The 21001-nt window shown below is 37.2% G+C and overlaps 1 non-coding gene across 1 annotated transcript; it reads left to right on the top strand.

The window, feature by feature from the left end:
* Positions 1-7403: 7403 nt before the first annotated feature.
* On the top strand, positions 7404-7509 carry LOC122312049. Its single transcript, XR_006242963.1, has one exon. It is a non-coding gene; the product is annotated as a small nucleolar RNA R71 (small nucleolar RNA).
* Positions 7510-21001: the final 13492 nt, after the last annotated feature.

Genomic DNA, 21001 nt, shown 5'->3' with positions numbered 1-21001 from the left:
CTTCAACCCATTTTGACACATAATCAACAGCAAGCAAAATGTAGAGGTAACCAAAAGAGGAGGGAAATGGTCTCGTAAAGTCTATGCCACAACAACGTTTCTTTTAGTAATTCCCCCTAGTTTTTGACAAGGTTCACAAGATTTGCAAAAAAATGTAAATGTCTTTGAACATTGTTGGCCAATAAAAACCACTTTATAAAATCTTAGCTACAACTTTGTGAGTAGAAGAATGTCCACCACAAGCTTCAGAATGGCAAAAAGTGAGTATGGCAGAAAATTCATATCAGGAACACATTTCCTAATTATTTGGTCAGAGCAATATTGAAAAAGGTAAGGTTCATCATAAAAGAAAAATTTAGCCTCACCTTTCATTCTTCTAATGTCCTGTGCTGTCCAATGGGTTGGAGTTTGACCTGTCACCAGAATGTTCAGCAAGTCAGCATACTAGGGTAAAATGTTGACTGCAAATAGATTCTCACCAGGAAAAGATTTAGAAATAGGGGGATTTTGAATGGTTGAGTCCAAGGTAACCCGAGACAAGTGATCTACTACAACATTTTCCACCCCTTTCTTGTCCTTTTATGGTAATGTTAAATTCTTGTAAAAAAAGGATCCACCTGATGAGCCTAGGTTTTGCATCTTTTTTTGTTAACAAAAATCTCAATGCAGCATGGTCAGTAAAGATAATGGCAGGAGAACCAAGCAAATAGGCCCTCAACTTTTATAATGCAAGTACTACATTTAGCAAATCCTTCTCTGTAGTAGAGTAATTTTTTTGAACATCATTTAAGATTTTGGTAGCATAGTATATCACATGAGGCAGTTTATTTTTTCTCTGGCCTAATGCTGCCCCAACAGCAAAATCACTGGCATCACACATTATGTCAAATGGCAATGTTCAGTCAAGTGGTTGAATTATAGGGGCAGTAATGAGGTTAGCTTTCAACTGGGTAAAGGCAGTTTGACACTCTTCATACCAAGTAAAACTAACATCATGCATCAACAAATGACATAAAGGTTTTGAGATTGAACTAAAGTTTTTTATGAATCTCCTATAGAAACTAGCATGGCCTAAAAGTAATCTTATGTCTTTTACACTTCTAGGGATAGGTAAGTTTGCAATCAGTTCTGATGGCCGCAATTCCCACGTACGGACACGTGGAAATCGAAGCGTCGGGTTGATGACAACATGGGTTACACATCCCATCGCCAAGTGCCAAGTGTGTGTACATGCAACAAGTATACCATAAAAACACGCAACGGATAATAAAGTTATATAACTAAGAACCAGAATTTTTCTTTGTTTAATACAAATCCGTTCAAAACATACATAATAAAATATTACAAGCCACAAATATGATTCAAAACCAACTACAAGGCATAAACCCCAAATCAATACTCTGGCGGAGCCGCCTTCTCGGGCTTAGCCTCCTCCTCCTCCTCGATCTCTGCATCAAAATCTATAGTATCAAAATGGTGCCGCAGGTAAGTAAGATCCAAACACCACTAGATAGAAACATCTTAAACTCAAACAATATGAATGAAAGTATGCCAATGCACATAATCCATAAAACCATATTTTTCCATGCACGCCAAAAATCCCATTTGGCCCCAAAAATGTATTACTTTCCAACTCACGCCAAAAGTCTCATTTGGCCCAAATCCAACTCAAATCAATAACCAATTAGCCCAAATGCACCACGACCTCCCCTAGGGGTCATCCGTACACCCTGGCTCCTGTGCCACACCACAGGTAACGACCACGCGTGTGACACCTAAACGAGCGACGCCCAGTTCAGTGTCCCACGCGTTCGTAGTCAAGCATCCTCTAGCCCTCTCCAGCGAAGGGCCACGGAGTCGGTACGAGAGCGTTACCATCCCGCCAGCTCCCGTTGTCGCCCAGTAACAACCTAGGGGACGTCACTCAGTATATTACACTCCCGAGTGACCAGAGGAACTCCACCAAGATAATACCCCATCTCAGCTTAGGGTTGTGATACACACACACCCGAAAATCCATTTACACACATAAAACATGATTTTCTCAATTTAAAATAAAATGCACATGAATGCATCATGCAACGCACGCCTCAAGATGCAAAACATCCAACCAATCACAAAAACAACAAAACCAAGCAACTCTGTCCTCAATCCATCCGACTCTCAAACTCCTCGGACTCAGTCCGGAATCAACCAACCAGTCAAATAATTTATTGTAAGAGAAAAAATATATTTAAATCTAAAATAGAGTTTGAAAAATACTTACAGCGCTATAAGATATTTTTTGAAGGATCACGATGTTAACGGCGGAAAAAAAGCAACGTAACAGTATATTTTACATTGTGGCCGTGGGTAGTAAATTACCCACTATTGAATGGGGACAAACCAAGACTTGAAATTGATAGGGAATGGTCTAGAGACGTTTATGAAGCTAATGGAAGTGAGTTTTGGCCGTGGATGGCGGTGGAAATGGTGGTGGAAGTGCAAAAAGGGCCAAATCTGAGTTGAGCTCGTAGAATCTGCTCCGACAACGGATCGGGGCCGGAAATGGGTGGGTTAGGACGGCAAGATAGGGGATGAAGTGATAAAAGGATGGTGGCCAGAGGTGGAGCCACGGCGCCGAAAATGGCTCAAAGCCGTGCGGCTTAGATGGGCTGTAGGGGGTTAATGACGGCTCGGATGGGGCTGATTTTTGGTGAGGGTGTTCACCGGCCGGAGGGGGGCTTTTCTGGGTGGGAGGTGTCGGCCACGCTAGCTGCGGTGGTGGGTTTGGGTGGAGAGGCTGGACAACGACGGGAAGAGAGGGAGAGAGTAGTTCGCGTGGGCAGAAGGAAAAAGAAGAAGAAGAAAAGAAAAGAAAGAAAGAAGAAAAGGAAAAAGAAAAAAGAAAAAAGGAAAAATAAAAAGAGAAAAGAAAAGATGGAAAAAGAAAATGAGGTCCAGTCCTCACTTCCGGAGTCCAAAAACTGATCCGCCGAAAACGATTTTTTAAAAAACCATAAAACGACTAAAATAAATTAAACAGCACATCAATTAAAATAAAACCAATTAAAATACAATAAATTCAAATAAAAGAGCTAATATATTAATTAAATTAAAAAACTCCTTCAGTGAAAATACACGTAAAAACGGGATATTTCAAGTTCCACTTTAGATTTGTCGGCCTCAACACCCCTTTCAGAAACAATGTGCCCAAGGACTATTCCTTGTTGTACCATAAAATGGCACTTCTCCCAGTTAAGTAGTAATTACTTTTCTTCACACCTGGCCAAAACAATTTTCAGGTTAGCTAAACATGAGTCAAAACTTTTTCCAAACACTGAAAAATCATCTATAAAAACTTCAACTATTTCATCAATTAAATCACTGAAAATTCCTAACATACTTCTTTGAAACGTGGCAGGGGCATTGCACTGGCCAAAGGGCTTTTTTTGAAAGCAAAAGTCCCAGAAAGACATGTAAATATTGTCTTTTCTTGGTCCTCAGGGGCAATTTCGATTTGGTAATACCCAGAATAGCCATCTAAAAAGTAATAAAATTCATGCCCAGCCACCTTTTCTAAGATTTGGTCAAGGAAAGACAGAGGAAAATAGTATTTCCTAGAAGCTGCATTCAGCTTCCTATAGTCTATGCACATTCTCCATCCTGTTGTCATTCTAGTAGGGATTAATTCCCCTTTTTCATTCTTGACCACTGTGATACCAATTTTTTTTTGTACCACTTATAGGGTCAACATTTAACCATAAAATATTGCATTAAGCTAGAACCCAAAATAAATTAAATCTCATTCCACAACCCAAGTTTCTAGAATTAGCTACACATGATGTTTCTAATAATAAAAATTAATCTAATTAAAGCCATAACAAAATCTAAGAGCAAAAATAAACCCAAAATTAAAATGAGGCTAAACGAAAGAGAAATCACAATACAGGAAAAATAAAACCAAAGAAATAAAAGTCAAAGGAAAACAGAAAAGAACGAAAACGGAAATGGAGAGAGTTCCGTCTCCAACGAAAAAGAATCAACCCGAAAACAAAAAAATAAAGAAAGCTGCCGCCCCAGTCTAAGGTCTAAGCGCCTAAACGAAAAAATGAAAATAAAAACCAGCCGCCTCCCCCTTCCAGGTTCTCTCCAGCCTGTAAAATGAAAAGTAAACTAAAAACTCTGCCGTCCCTTGAGCTCTAAACTAACAAGAACGAAAAGAAAAAAATAACCAAGCCACCCAATAAGGTCTGTAACGGGAAGAAATACTGAAAACTCCAACTCTATCAACGCTTAATGGAAAGTAAATTAAAAATTGAAAACTTAAGGCACTCTAATGTAAATGACAGCAAAAGTACCAACAAGTAACTCCAGACGCCGAAAACGAAAAGAGGTCAAGATGCTCCACGCTACAACCGAACAGAAAAACTAAAGACTCAAACTCTTGTTCTGCAAATGCCGAACGAAAAGCAAAAGAAAGCTGAAAGAAAACTACTTTGCTGCTGAACGAGGTCTCTAACTGAAAGCAAAAAAATAAAGTCTGCAAGACAATAAAACCAGCTGCTTCTCTTAAACGAGAAGAAAAGAAAGAAAACTGAAACTCCCCGCTCCTGCTGCTGCCAAACCGAAAACTCCCAGCCGTATAAAACAAGTTGAGAAGTAAAGAGTCATCTCCTGCTGCTGCTTTCGGTCCAGCTATCCTCCATCTGCTGCTGCACGTTCAGTCATCCGAGAAAGAAGGAAGAATGATTCTTTGCTGATCAACGTGATTTGCTACAACATGCAGAGTGTGAGCTGTCATTGACCTTCCATGTGCAAAAACAAGAAAAGCTTGCCTTCCAGCAACATGTTTTCTGCATTGGTGTGCTGCTGGTCCACGTTTGAGGCTGCATGTGTGCTGTCCATGTGGGTTTGTTCTGCTGCATGTGTCCGAATGAGTGCATTTGATTGTGTTCTGCAACATGGTGTGATTGGCTGGCTATGAGTTGTTGTAACGTGTTACCCGAGTGATCTGCATGTGTTGGTTTGTTGCATGTTTGTTTACTGATGTGTACATGTGTGCATGCATGCGTGAGTGCTGTCCGAATGATCTTCTTTCTGCTGCTTGGTGTAGTAGCTGCTGCACATGTGAGTTTTCTGCTTCCGAGTGATCTCTTGGCTGCACGTTCATCTACTCTAAAAAGAAGAACAAAGTTGTTGTCCTGCATGTGTGCATTTTTCTGCATGTGTATTGCCCAAACTACCCTTGTTATGAGAGGAATAAAAATGGAATATTTATTGTCATGTGAAGTAATTGTATTATAAATCCTTTTAAGCACAAAAATACCAGAATTTATCAATTGACTCAAGTATTGTGATCTATTGCATAATTAAGTACTTAAATCATTTTTTTTATTAAACAATTTATTCACTTAAGTAACTTAATCATGCATTTTTAGCGCTTCATCACTCAGCAATGAGCTGAGATGAGATTACCACTGGAAAAGACTCCTTGGGTCCCAGATAAGCATATTTTAGGTCCTTTGGAAGGGCTTTCAGCTCCAATAGTGGGCTTTTCTCACTTGAGGACTTAGTAGGCTCTGGTATGAGGGGCAAAGGTTTGATCTTAGGCCTTCACTGGGTATCACTTGAGCTTCCTATAGCAAGGATGGAAGAGACATAATCAGCATCAGTAGATAATTTTCAACACAATTTTCAACAGAGTCAATATTTAAGAATAGATCCTCAAAAGGGATTGCTTCCAAAGAATTGACTTCCTGCACTTCTTCTAGTTCTTGAGGCTGCTTGCATAAATTGAAAATGTTAAGCTCTAAAGTCATGTTGCCAAACTCAATTTTAAAACCCCACTTCTACAGTTTATAATAGCATTAGAGGTTGCTAAAAAGGGTCACCCTAAGATCACTAGAGCAGAAGAGACATTAGTTGGAGCACTTAGTTACATATCCAGCACCACAAAGTCTACAGGATAATAAAATCTATCTGCTTATACTAATACATCTTCCACCACTCCCCTAGGCATTTTAATGGACCTATCAGCTAACTGCAGAATTATAGAAGTTGATTTTAATTCACCCAATCCCAGCTGTTCATACACACTATAGGGTAACAGATTTACAACTTATCCTAAATCAAGCAAAGCGTGGCCAATTTTGGCATCACCAATTATGCAAGAGATAGTAGGTGAGCCAGGCTCTTTGTATTTAGGGGGTGTGTGATTTTTGATGATGGCATTGACTTGCTCAATGAGAAATGTTTTTTTTTTTTTTTAACATTTAACTTTCTTTTCACAGTGCACAAATCCTTCAAAAATTTTGTATAAACAGGGATTTGTTTGATGGCATCTAGAAGTGGAATGTTTATTCTGATTTGTTTAAAAATTTCCAGAATTTCAGAATTTTGTTTTTCTTTATGCACAAAAATCAACCTTTGAGGAGATGGAGTAGGTATGGACTTAGGAATCTCAGAATTTTCAACATGTAATTCACCATCTGGTTTTGAGTTAGATTCCTTACCTGAGTTTCCAATGATATGTTCAGGCTTATTCACAATCTTATCACTTCTCAAGGTTGTGATGGCTTTCACAGCCTTCACATTGAGCCCTTCTACTTGAGGTTGCTGAGCTTGTGGATTGGGTTGAGGTTGAGCTGAAAACTTTCCTTTTTCCTAGGTACTTAAAGTGGTAGTCACTTTTGTGAGTGTTCCTCTTATGTCATTTATGGCTTGGGAGTTTTGGTTATTTATGGTTGCTTGGCTTTGCATGAACTGTTGGAGGTTAACAGTGAGTTGTTTATGGACTCTTCTAAATTCTTTTTATGGGTGAAGTGAGGTTGGTTGGGGTAATTTGAAGGTCCTAATGGTGGTGCATAGGGCATGTAGGGTGTTGTGGAGAAAGAAACTTGCTGATCAGTTTTCCAACTGAGATTGGCATGGTTCTTCCAGCCTGCATTGTAAGTGTTAGAAAATGGCCCTGAATAATTCTTAACAATCATGTTCACAACATTAGGTTGATCTAACAATATCTCCTTAAAAGCAGGTATGGTAGGGCATGCATGGGTGCTATGCCCTTAGTCCTCACAAATTCCAGATTTATCAGCATTTGGGGGCAACACATGCATTTCATTAACCTTTTTCAGTTCAATAGATTCTAATTTCTTAGAAATCAGGGCTATCCTAGCATGCAAGTCATCAACCTCTTTGAGTTGATATTTTCCACCCCTAACTGTACCCCTTACATTTTCAGAACTATCCCCAACGTCAGAAACATCCCATGACTGGGCATTCTCAGCGAAATAATTGAAATATTCAAAGGCTTCATCAGGATCCTTGCCAAAGAATTCACCATTACACATGGTTTCAACAAACTGTTTCATTTTGGGATGCAAGCATTCAATAAAAAAAACTAATGACTCTCCAATGTTCATAACCATGATGAGGGCAAACATTCAATAAATCCTTAAACCTTTCCCAGCTTTGATAAAAAGTTTCACCATCTTTTTGCCCAAAATTCATAATTTGCCTTTTCAGGGCATTTGTTCAATGCATGGGAAAGAATTTTTTAAGAAACTCAGTTTGCATCTCTTGCCAAGTTCCTATGGACCGAGGCCTTAGAGAATTCATCCATGTTTTGGTTTTATGCTTAAGGGAAAGAGGAAACAGTTTCAACCTAATCACTTCCTCAGTACATGTCCTATCCATGAATTGGAGCACACTTCTTCAAATTCCTTAATATGCAAATAAGGATTCTCAGATTCCATTCTATGAAAATGAGGAATCAATGGGATCATCCCAAGTTTAAAATTGAAATTGTTTGCATTTAAAGGTTGAATAATGCAGGAAGGGGAACCAGCTTTGACTAGCTGTAAGTACTCTCTTAATGTCCTATTCTGGTTCAAGATTTCCCGATCCTCATTTTCAACCATGTTACTTAAATTTTCAGAGGATGACTCAAAAGACATGGATGCAGACTCTGTGGATGAAAATGACTCAGTCCTAGTTAATTGTGATGCTTGATCTCTAGTCCAAACAGGCATGCACAAGAAAATTCAGAACAGATGTAAGACAACTAACGGAACAAAATAGAGGCACAAGAAATTATTCAACAAGGTAGATAAGAGTTGTTACCCATTATGTGAAGAGGTTCACAGATACACTCCTTTTATTTTATTTTATTTATTTATTTATTTTTCAAGAAAGATTATGTTTCACCAGTTTTTCTCGGCAGCAGCGCCAAAAACTTGATTCACTCAAAATAATGCTTCCAAGTATAAAAGCATGTTCAGAATATAGAGTGAGTACCCAAGGTCATTTCCACAAGGACGACTGTGTTAACATAACCCAACAAAATGTAAATAAGTAAAACAGTATAAACTAAGTTAAAGATAAAAAATGGTAGAACAAATTCTCTTTGTGAAAGAGGTTTGTTCTCAAATGCGAAGGAGGGGATGTATGCAATGGGTTGCACTGAATGTAGGATGATTTAGAAGTGTGACAAATGAAGCAAGGGATTCAATTCTTCTAAGAATATTGCAAATGTAAAAACCAGATTAACAATATTTAAAGTTGAGACAAAAAGAATGTAAAATATGAATAAAATCTTTAAAACGTAGAATTGGAAAGTATTTGTCAGAAAGTGTAAATACTAGGGACACAGAGTTAGGGTTTCCTCTATCATCAGGTTATAGTTGCTAGGTGCATCTGCTCATGTTAACTCAATCAAGACAATAACACTTAAGAACCAAAGAACAGTAAAACTCAGGTGAAGGCACCGATTGGAATAAAACCTTCACAGCATTATTATCATCCATTTTTATCTCAAGACTCACAGTGGATAGATCCATGATTATTTCAAGGTCCTGATGTGCTGTGAGTCTACAACAGGTCAAGAACAAGAGAGCTTTCCAAATCGATAGTAAATAGGGCATGAAAATACAATAGCAGATTTATATTATAAGTATAATAGCAACAAATAACCATTGATAATGAAGGAAGGAAACCCCTTCCTCTGCAACCCTAGCTATGGAAATTAGCCCCAAATCATCATTTGATAGATAATTTGGAAACCCTACAAAGTAAGAAAAGCTACAATCTTTCTTAAAGCAAAATGTAACTAAGGATTCCAAGAATGAACGTGAATCGATTCCCCATTTCTGTGGTGCGCCTCTTCTCCTTTTACTCTCTCTTTCCATCATCTCCATCTTCTCTCTCTTCTAACTAAATCCTCTCTAGTTCTCGGTTCTGCCCTCTAAGGGATGAGGTATTTCTCAATCCTTCTTGATGACTGAGGATAAGCCGCAGTAGAGGCCTTCACACAGGCCTTCACTCATCGGGTCTGAACTCAAGATTGGGCCTCATGCTTTTTTTTTTGGTCTTTAATTCTTAGGACTAGGCTTTAATACCTACAAGCAAAAAATTTGCCCATCAAACAAGTAAAATAGTACATTTATCCTATTAACTAGCAATTCCAAAGGTCAAGGATTTTGTCTAAAAATCTCACAATTAATCTCACTTTTTGGACTATTCTGTCTTGATTTCTTTCAATTGTAAGCAGATATTCTAACCAAAATATCTTGACAATCATAACGTAATTTGGATATTCCACACTGTGATTTTGAAAACACTGCACTTAGTATGCTTATCAAGGTTACTATTCAATCAAAAAAAATATGTAATAAACTTAGTACTAAAAAATTCTAAATATTTATATTAACATACAGTGAAAATCGTTTACCAAAACTCAACTCCGAAGTGCCCCTAAAAGTAATTTCACAGTTTCGAACAGGCATTTTGTCCGAAATTATGAAAAGGGATTATTGCACCATAAAATCCTAAATAATCAACAGAGTCTAGTGGCATAGACTGTAACATATTCTGACATTTCTAACTACCTCAAATAATTAAAATCACAATTCTGTTACTATAGTAAGTGATAACACTAACTATGTTGATAGAGTAAAACCTGTGCGATTGGTCGATTTGTGAAAACTTATGGGATTTTCACGAGATTCCTAAAGTTTATAGAAATTCCACCATTGAATTTCTAGCGGGCTGTTACATCCTCCCCTTTTAAAAAAAAGATTTCGTCCTCGAAATCAACGCAAGTACAAACATAAAACACGCACAATAGAAGATGTTGCTTACCAAAACTATTGTCCATCACTGGATGTATCATCACTATCAGCTCCAATGGAGGTGCATCGATGTCCAATGGTACAAAGTGTTGGGGTAAGTAGTAGAATGCATCGCCCTCTAAATCATACGCCATATTGTCGTAGTAACCTGGGTCAGGAAGCTGTACGACTTCTTCATCGTCGCTCTCGGGTTCCTAACTTCAACTAGTGAACTTCCTCTGTGATTGGATGGCATAGATGATCCTGATGTTACGGCTCAGTGTTGGTTATTGTGGCATGCTCCTCTGTTGCTCTATTGGACTCAACTCCATTCCTTGCCATCCTCGCTTTGAAGCAATCTCGGTCTAATCATTTAGTCGAGTGAATCGGCGGATAGCGTTCTTCATGAGATAACACCTTCCTCTTGTAGTCCACACTGATCTTATCTATAACGGTCACCTGGTATAAAAGAAGAATATAACGCTCATAAAGGTTACTGCCTAATTTTAACAAGTCCTAGACTAAACTTCTAGGATATTGAATCCTTGCTTAAGTGAAATCACTATTTTTCTTATTGTTCAAATCATCAGTTTGTATTGGAATCCTTCCACAAAGTAGGTCAAGTCATACCAGCATACTCTTTAAATCTAAAACTTCAAGTATTCATGCAATTCAATTTGAAAAAATTTAATCCATACACAACTAAATTCACTTTCTTTATTTCCTCAGGGAAACCTATCTGCCTAGGACTAGCTTACTCTTTCATAATCAAAACGAATCATTCCTCCTCCTAGGTTACACCTTGATAAACAATCAGCTAATAACCTAAACTCAAGGCTTTCTCTCCTATGATTGGCATAGTTTGTCTATCCATCATGAGCTGCCTCTTATTCCGACTCTAAATAGAAGGATATGTAAATCCTCAAGACCAAGATTTTACTCCCTATATAATAGTCTCCAATATAAGGGTGATCTCTGTTTTCCACAAAAACAAATTCCATTGCATCCTCATAATCAAAACAAACTCCAAACACGTGGAATACAATCCAATGACCTTCAATATTCTTCCTCGTATCACTAAAAGGCATTCTATACCTGCACTGGTATGAACAATAATACTCCTAGTGAGAATTTTTACTCTTACCACCTGGGTAACAATTAGGCTTCCAAACTTAACTTTAGTGCAAAACCACAATCACTAGAAATAGGGACTCGATTGAATCAAAAGCATACAAGTTACAAACCTCAATGACTTGACATTCCCCAAAATAACAATAATGCAACAATACAATCAATTGAAATCAGATCAACCTTAACTAAGCTTAACAATACATAGGTATTAGAAAATACCAGAAATGACATTTGCTCTATATGTTCATGGGACATCAGTATCTGCCTCCCCAGGAGTGGTTGTAAACACTTGAGCTAGCACAGGAGGTCGTGGCTTTGGTTTGGAATCTCTGTTGGGAACAGTCTCCTTCCTCTGAGCTCTTTTGGGACAATTTTTGATCAAGTGGTTAGGTTGGCCACATCCAAAAGAAAGTCCTAAGGTAAGCTTGCACTTGCCTCCATGGTTCTTTCTGCACATCCCACATATTGGATTTGTGGTTAGCATTGTGCTTCCAGTCTCGATGCTTTTTCCTTTATCTGATTTAGTAAACATCTTCTTCCTTTCTAGACTTTCTTCAATAGCATACGGTGAAGTCCTCTTTCTTCCAAAATGATCTAGGTGGTCAAACCCTTATGCTCTGCCTCTGCTATCCCATCCACATTTACCAATTCTTGGTAAGTCTATATTCTAAGGCAAGCTACTTGACTATGGGTCCTAGGCTGAAGTCCTGCTTGAAACTTCTGCACCTACATCCTTTGAGTAGAGATAAGGTGTGGTGCAAACCTTCCTAACTCCATAAACTTAGCGGTGTATTGTTCTATGGTTAAACTACCTTGAGTTAAAGTTGCGAATTCCTACACCTACAACTGTTTGATAGAATCTGGAAAGAATCTGTTGTCGAACTCCTCCTTGAATCTCTCCCATGATAGTGCAGCGAGATTTCCTAGTTCCCTAACTAGGAGTTGCTTGCGGGTGTCCCACCATATTCCAGCTTCTCCTTGGAATAGATATCCAGCATATAGAACTTTCTGGTCCTCAGTACATCCAATATATCTTGTATGTCCTTTTGAGATCCCGAATCCATTTCTCAGCTCTCAAAGGGCCTTGATTACTAGAAAAGTTTGGGTATCTATGGATCAAAAACTTCACATAATAACAACCCTTAACTTCAGGTTGAGGTTCTTACACTTGCTGCTATTGTTGATGTCTAAACACATCAATCAGCAGAAGTATGCCTCAACAACCCTTGCCCCCCATCCACTTGGGGATTCTAATTCTCTTGATTGATGTCTCCCCCAGGGTTCTGAGGGATCCTACCAAGAGTCTTGTGTCACTTCCTGAAACACATGAATACACGTATCACAACCACGTACTATCTCTTATACTTCAAGAAATTCAAGCCTAACAAAGACTAAAATTTCAAGCCTAATATTTGGTGCACTTCCTAAGTACATGTGGCTTTATAACCTAGAGACGTATTACTCTGATACCACCCTATGACGCCCCCAAAATCGGCTCAGGATCGAACGAACATCTGAAGCGTCATGACATGCAACACAAGATTACCTGCCCCCGTTTATGACATTTAGGATGCAATGTTCCTAATGTGCATCTAGCAATATGCAATATTTGCAGTGGATAAATTTTCTTTTTTTTTTTTGTTTAGCAATACTATGCACCAAACTAAAGACATCCCAAATACTTGAAACATACTTCATACATAAAGACATACTAAACAGCCATGATCACAACACTAGTCCAAAATAGTTGTGATAAAAAAAGTACTGGAGATACAACTTTATAAGTACAAGTAGCAACCTAAGTTAAATACTATGCCATCATCAACGTTGCATCGTAACTTAGTCGACCGTGTTCAGTTGGTCGGATTGTGATTCTCATTTGGGTCCTATAACAAGATCTGTCATTCAGGGGGGGAATGGTAGTTGGGACTATCACAATGAGATTTGATTACAAATCTCAATAAGTTAATAGGAAACTTCCACATAGGTTAATGATGCATGCATGGCAGTAAAAGTATGAACGCATAATTAAAGTCGTAAGTAAGCATAGCATAATTGGACATATAGCATGGCATAACTAACATAACCTAAACTAAAAGGTAAACTGAATTTTACTTGACATGAGTTGAACTTGAACTTAAAACATAACATGGACTAGCAACATAACATGAACGTGAACTTGAAACATAACATGGACTTGAAACATAGCATAAACATGAACATACATAACATAAACGTGAACTTGAACTTAACATAAACCTAAGTATAACATGACATAAACATGAACTTGAGACATAATGTGAATGTGAACATAACATAACATGAATGTGAACTTGAGCATAACATGACATAAACGTGAATTTGAAACATAACGTGAACATGAACATAACATAACATGAATGTGAGCTTGAACATAACATAAATGTGAAAAAAATATGATATGAACATGAACTTGAAACTTAACGTGAACATGTACGCGAGCATAACATAACATAACATGAATTTGATATGAAACTTGACTTAACATGGACTTGATCTCAAACTTATTCTTATCTCATATGGTCACCATGATTGCTTATTCTTATCTTATGGGGTCGCCATGATTACTTATTTTTAACTTCTTGACATGAACTTGGACTTGAATTCTGACAATCAAAATGATTCTGCTAGTCTTTTTGTCAGGACTAGTGAACAATTAGAATGATTTTGCCCAACATATTCCATCAGAGATACTTAGACAATCAGAATGATTCCATCATGAGTATTTTAAATCACGTACCCTAGCAATCAGAATGATTACACCAGGAGTACTTAGTAATACTCTGACAATCAGAATGATTCCATAATGAATATTTTAAAACGTGTACCCTAGGAATCAGAATGATTATACCAGGAGTACCTAGTAATACTCTGACAATCAAAATGATTCCATCATGAGTATTTTAAATAAGATACTCTAACAATCAGAATGATTACGTTAGGAGTATATGCATAACTGAACTTGAAAGACATTCTAAAAATCAAAATGATTTCGCCAAAAGTACCTTGTGTGAATTACAAATGGAGAGGCTCAGAAAATCGTGATGATTACATTGCGAGTATCCTAGACATAATTGACTTAAATGTAACTCAAAAGACATGACTTACTTGAGATGGATACATTTCATAACATGACCAAACATGTAACAGATATCATACTTAACATGACATATTTGCAACAGTGAATATTACATGATATGACATACATGTAACATATGACATACTTAACTTGGCATACTTATAACATATAGCAATACATGATAGAATAGATAATGTAATAGATAAATATTCATGACAGAATAAATCATGCATAAAAGATAAACATGTAATGAGGTAGCATGGCATGACATATATGATAACATACATATATAAGCTATAGTTCCCTTAAGCATCATACATACACAGTAAACTGATAGTAAGTTAGAAGCTAACTTATCTCGTTTGTCGCATTCTATGAAAATAAACTACAAAACCCTAGGAATTATAAGAAGATATTCTAAAAGTTAGAAATTTAATTACTAACAATTAGAAATGTGTAAAAGAGACGAAGTAGAGTAAAATTACCATTGTACCCTCTACATTTGGAAAAATGACTATTTTAGAGTTTAACTAGGGTTGAAACCCTCTTTGATCTGACTCACTTTGGTTGATCAGATGAAAAAACGTTTTAGCTTAGGTGGCTTGATCTCACACCTTGATTTCCTTCACAATTCCATCTAATGGTTCCTCTTTGTGCCAAGTGTTTAATACTATTCACTATGTATGGCTGAGTTCTTAACAATTGTCCAAATAAAACTTCTATAACCTAATTTGGATATTCCACACTGTGATTTTGAAAATACTGCACTTAGTACGCTTATCAAGGTTACTATTCACTCAAAAAAATGAGTAATAAACTTCGTACTGAAAAATCCTAAATATTCATATTAACTTATAGTGAAAATCGTTTACCAAAATTCAACCCCGAAGTGCCCATAAAAGTAATTTCACAGTTTCAAACAGGCGTTTCGTTTGAAATTATGAAAATGGGTTATTGTACCATAAAATCCTAAATAATCAGCTGAGTCTAGTGGTGTAGACCGTAACATATTCTGACATTTCTAACTACATCAAATAATTAAAATCGCAATTCTGTCACCATAGTGAGTGATACCACTGACTATATTGACAGACTAAAACCTGTGCGATTGGTCGATTCGTGAAAACTTATGGGGTTTTCACGAGGTTCCTAAATTCTATAGAAATTTCACCATTGAATTTCTAGCGGGCTGTTACAGCTCTTACTAGGGTTTGTGTTAGTTTCCACTAGATCTTTGTTTCAAGAAACCTAAGTAAAGGGTTTCCATGCATTTCGCCCATTAGGGTTCTACTGAGTTAGCTACACATATCTTACACACACACTTCCATTCTTCACACCAAAAGCCAATGGGAAAGGGCTTGTAGCCAAGTAGGGTTAAGGGCACAAAACCCGAGTTCACAGCACACACACGTTTGGTTTAGTGTTGAATCCGAATCTAATGGTTTACAAACATACACTTCTAGCTTCTTGATCGTTGGTATTTTTATTTCATAAAATTTTTAAGTTTGCCTCTAACTTACTCTTGGAAAATGTATTTATGTTTATGTATAAATTTTTTTTCTTGATCACTCAAATTGGACTATGGAAATGGTACTAGTCGTATGCTGTGATTTGTGTCTCTAACATACATGCTTTGCTTAAAAATGTTGATTGTTGATTGGTTGGTTCACATGACATGTTTGGATTTGGAGAATTGGTATATGATTTGGTGAACTCTTGCAAGTTGTATAAAAGTATATGTTCGGCATGTTATCACTCTTTGAAGCTATACACGTGATACATTCTTATATAAGACATTAAGTACATGACATTGCTGCATTAAAGTTACATGGTCAAATGTCACATGTTTTTGGGTTGTGCATTAAAAGAAATGGTTTTTTCACAACTCCAAATTCTAGGATGGAGGAATATCCTAGCGGAACTGTGATACCCCATATTTACATGTATTTTTACTGAAAGATTATCTAAATTATTATAATAAGTGGTTCTCTTATTTAAAATTAAACATATTTTTCGTTGTATTGTTTTATGATTTTTAAGTTGTGAGATTCAAATAATGTGTTTCCTTAATATTAATAATCATTTCACATTTAAATTACTTTCTAGCTTGAATTATTTTATTCTTGGGCTTTAACTATTTTATTCTATTAATATTGAGTTTAAGCATTTTATTTGGCTTTTATTTATTTTATTGTGCTCTTTATTTTAAATTAGTTTATTGTTGGATTTTATTATTTTATTTTACTAAGTTACTGAGCTTAAATTATTTTATTTAAAATTTGTTGTTTTAAAATCTATTTCGTTGGATCAGTTTGAAACCCTAGTTGAAAAGACTGGATCCCATTTTCTTTCCCTACTTTTTCCTTTTCCTCTTTCTTCTTTTCTTTTTTTTTTTTCTTCTTTTTCTTTCTTTCTTTCTTTTTCTTCCTCCTTGCCTTCCAGTCGTGCGACTCCCCTCCCATATTTTTCTCTCTGTGCAGTCTCTCCCCTAGCCCACCACTGTGCACCGCCCAACCATGCCACCGCCCACCTCATCGGTTCACCACCTCTTTGGTGACCTCCCCTGCACAGGCCACCAATCCCCATGCCCCACCCTCTCTCTCCTAGCCGTGTAGGGCTGAAATGGCCATGAATTTCCTACGCCGCCACGCGCCACTGTCTGGTGCTGCCGCCACCACCACAGCTTCCCCTCCCACCGGCCAACATCCTCCACCGATCGCAGCCCCTAACTCGCCGCCGTTTGCCCTCACGAAGTCCATCAAGCTGCACGGTCTTAGCCTCCCTACGCCGCCGTCGTGCAGCAGTTGGCCACCACATCATCACGGGCATCCCAGCTACCTAACCCACCCAACCCTAGCTCTGATCTGTCACCGGTGAAGCTCAGCCAGCCCACTTTCCGTTTTGGGCTTTTTGGCTTTCGACTACCGTTTTCGCCACTACCCACGGCCAACCCTCACTTACACTAACTTCATAAATACCTCTAAGCCATTCCCAATTAATCCCAAGCCTTGGTTTGTGACTCAGTCTCGAATGTGCTTCCAAGTGTAGAAGTGTCAAGTTGTATCAAGAATAAATCCAAGATCGTATTCCACAGGGACAAAGGGTTATCAAAGTATTTGTGAAATTTTTGTTGTAAAAATAATGTATTGACTATGAGAGATGGAAATAAATGTGAATCTATATTTCTAAAATTACCAAGAACCAAAATATTTAATGAAAATGTGTAGAAGTTGAATTAAACTTGTAAGAAGCAATTAAAAAAAAATACTTGGGATGCAATTTTCTCTCATTTCTAATTTGAAGTTGGATTTACCTCTAATTTCATCTTCTCTCAACCATTTTCTCATTCCAATAGATTATGATCGGTTAATTAAACAAAAAGCACACATCAAGGTGCTTGACAGATTTTATAACAAGTGTAAAAGTGAAAGAAACCCATCAAAATCTTGTTACAAATTCAAGCATCAATCGTGCTTTTATGTCTATGACTGATCAAGTTCAAGAACATAGAACTCTAATCCTTCCCATAGGCAAAATGAAATACAATCTATCAAGTTAATCATTCAAAATTTCATAACCTTGAAGAACATCCAATCCAAAACAGCCATGATGAGTTTACTCATTGAATCCCAAGCTAAAAATCTAGCCTAACATCTCAAAATGAATGTCTTCTCTAAACATTGTGAATCTTTTGAAAAACTGAAGTAAAAATAAGCTTAGGAAAAGTGAACAAAAGAAATAAAACAAGAAGAAGCTGCTGCGCATAATGTAAACTGCAGAAAAAATAAAACTAGCCGAAATGCAACAAAATCTGAAAACCCAGCCGAAAGAACCACTATCTGGAAAAATGAAATCGCGAAACGTAAAAACAAGATATAATAAATCCAGCCGAAGATGCCTGTCGTCCTGAACCAATAAACGTAAAACTAAAAACAAGAAAAAAAGAATAAAAAGTGAGATAGAGAGAGATAATTCCGCCCGTCCCTGGTTCCTTCAAAATGAATAAACTAAACTATTCAAAAGAAAACTAAAACAGCTGCCACCCACTAAGAATTAAGTGGTAAAGCTAGGAAAACGAAAAAAAAAATAAAAGAAATCTAGAAAGAGAGAGTGCTTCCGCCGACTCTCTTGAATGAAAACTCAGAAAAAAAAAATAAAGAAAGAATGTTGTCCCGTGAGCCAGTCCCACCCGTCTCAGCCCAATAATTCCAAAATGAAAAACAATTGCCGTAATCCTCTATGAAAATTTCGAAATGCCCTTGCTTTTCGTGAAGTCCAGCGTGCTGGCTTGCCTTTCTGTCCTGCGGTCTTGCGCATGCTTGATCGTGCTGTTTGCTGCGTTGAGTTCCTGCATCTTGTGATGAAGTCGAAACTAGCCCTGCTCGTGCTGCACTTGTTCTACCACTAATTTCTTTGTGCATAGCTGGGTATTTCCAAGAATACCCCTTAACCTATTAAATGAAATATTTGTGTTAACATCAAAAAGGGTATACTTGAGATATTAAATCTAATGTGGCCTATCAGTTGGAATATAAATCTCTTTAAGTGCATAAACATCATAATTTTGTCAATGAGTCAAGTACTAAAAATCACTGCATAATTAAGTGCCTAATTCACTTTTGCTTAAACAATTTATTTAATTTAGCAGCATAATCATGCAGTTTTCGACACTTTATCAGTTCATCCCCATTCAAAAGTGGGTATTTTACAACCCACAACCACAATATTTTTACACTGTTATATTGCTTTTCCTCTGCCTTTTGCAGCCCCTTGATCATTCGAAAATTATTATATAGCACTGTAAGTATTTTTCAAACTTCATTTTAGATTTAAATATATTATTGCTTTCACAATAAATTGTGACTGGTTAGTTATTCCGGACTGAGTCCGAGGAGTAGGGGGTCGGATGGATTTGAGGACGGAGTAATTTATGTTTTAATGATTTAGATGTTGGTTACTTTGTGTCATGTCATTTGCATTGCATGGTACATGCATATACATTTGTTGGAACTGAAAACTGGGTTTTCATGCATAAATGGATTTTTGGATGTGTGTGTATCACGACCCCAAGTTGAGATGGAGCATTATCTCAATGGAGATCCTCTGGTCACTCGGGAGCAGATAATACTGAGTGATATCCCCTGCATTGTTGCTAGGTGACAATCGGATCGCATGATACGGTAATGCTGTTGTGTCGACTCCATGGTTTCTAGGCTAGCGGGGATTAGAGGATGCCTGGTCATGGTATGCGCTGGGCACAGGATTGAGTATCACTCGTTTAGATGTCACATACATGGTCGTTACCTGCGGTGTGGCATAGGAGACAAAGTGTGCAGATGATCCATAGGGAAGATCATGGTGCATGCATTAAAATTAGAACTGGTTTTAGATAATTGATATGGGCCATTTTCTGGAATAATGGCGAGGATTTGTATTAAAGAATTTATTGTTGGTCATTATCTGAGATAATGACAAGGAAATGTTTTTAATGGAAATGTTTGGGCCAAAATGGGATTATTGGCATGTGTTGGAAAATGATTATTTTTGGATTTCATGCATATTGTATCCTGATCTTGCATGTTGTTGATGTTTTAATATATTTTTATCTTGCGGGTGTGTGGATTATTACTTACCTGCGATACTGTCTTTGGTATTGTAGACTTTGTTGCAGATGAGAAGGAGGAGGTTGAGCCTGAGGAGACGGCTCCACCAGAGTACTGATTATGAGTTTTATTGTTGGAGATTATTTTCCCTTGCCTTTATTTTATGTATTTTGGAATTTGAGACAATGTTGAAATTTTAGTATTTTATTATGCTTGTTTTAAGTGAGTTTGTATTTAAACAAAATTCTGGTACTTAGTTGAAAGACTTTTTATTACCGTTGCATTATTTTTATGTACACGTGTTGCATGTACACATACTTGGCACTTTGCAATGGGATGCATGACCCGTGTTGTCATCATCCCGACGTCTCAATTTTCACGTGTCCGTATGTGAGAGTTGGGGGTGTCACAGGAACTCCTCTTTTCACTTTAGAGTACTTAAATTGGAGTTATAACCCCTGGGTTGATGAAGCATATTTAATGGATTTTGAATGAGTTCTTTTTAAAGGATTTTGTAGTGAAGTAACGCCTAACGCTAGTGGGTACAACACATTGAAAATGTGGGAAAGCCGAATTGAAAACTGTCGTATCATATGGACTCTGAAGTACTCACACCCAATCAAGAAAGCTAGCAATGTGATGCACTAACTAGCAAGGAGTCCATAGTGCTTAAGGGAGTTGTGAGGTATCCACCCAAATTGTTATTTGGCTTATTCATTACAAGTGATTAGAAAGAAAAAAATGATACTTTATTACATTGTCACTTTGTTACTCTATTATATGATTTCAAGGACAATGCTTTGAAAAGGAACATGTACAAGAAAGAAATGAGTTTCCAGTCAAGTTAATCTCCATGTACATGCATTCATATTCATGGTTTACCTTTACATGCTTAGGTTATCTTCTTGTATATTATTGGTCTAATTTGTTGAGATTTCTTGAAATTTCACTGTGGTAGTTTCCACTATCATTCACCCCCCCAAAATGGTAGAAGTTTTGAAAGGATCCCAAGATTTTGCATAGGATGGATGAGTTGCCTAACTTGATTGAGGACAAGTTCA

Source organism: Carya illinoinensis, chromosome 5 (assembly GCF_018687715.1).
Source record: "Carya illinoinensis cultivar Pawnee chromosome 5, C.illinoinensisPawnee_v1, whole genome shotgun sequence".
Lineage (NCBI taxonomy): Eukaryota > Viridiplantae > Streptophyta > Magnoliopsida > Fagales > Juglandaceae > Carya > Carya illinoinensis.
Note: the sequence above shows the minus strand (reverse complement) of the source record. Positions and strands in the feature narration are given on the sequence as shown.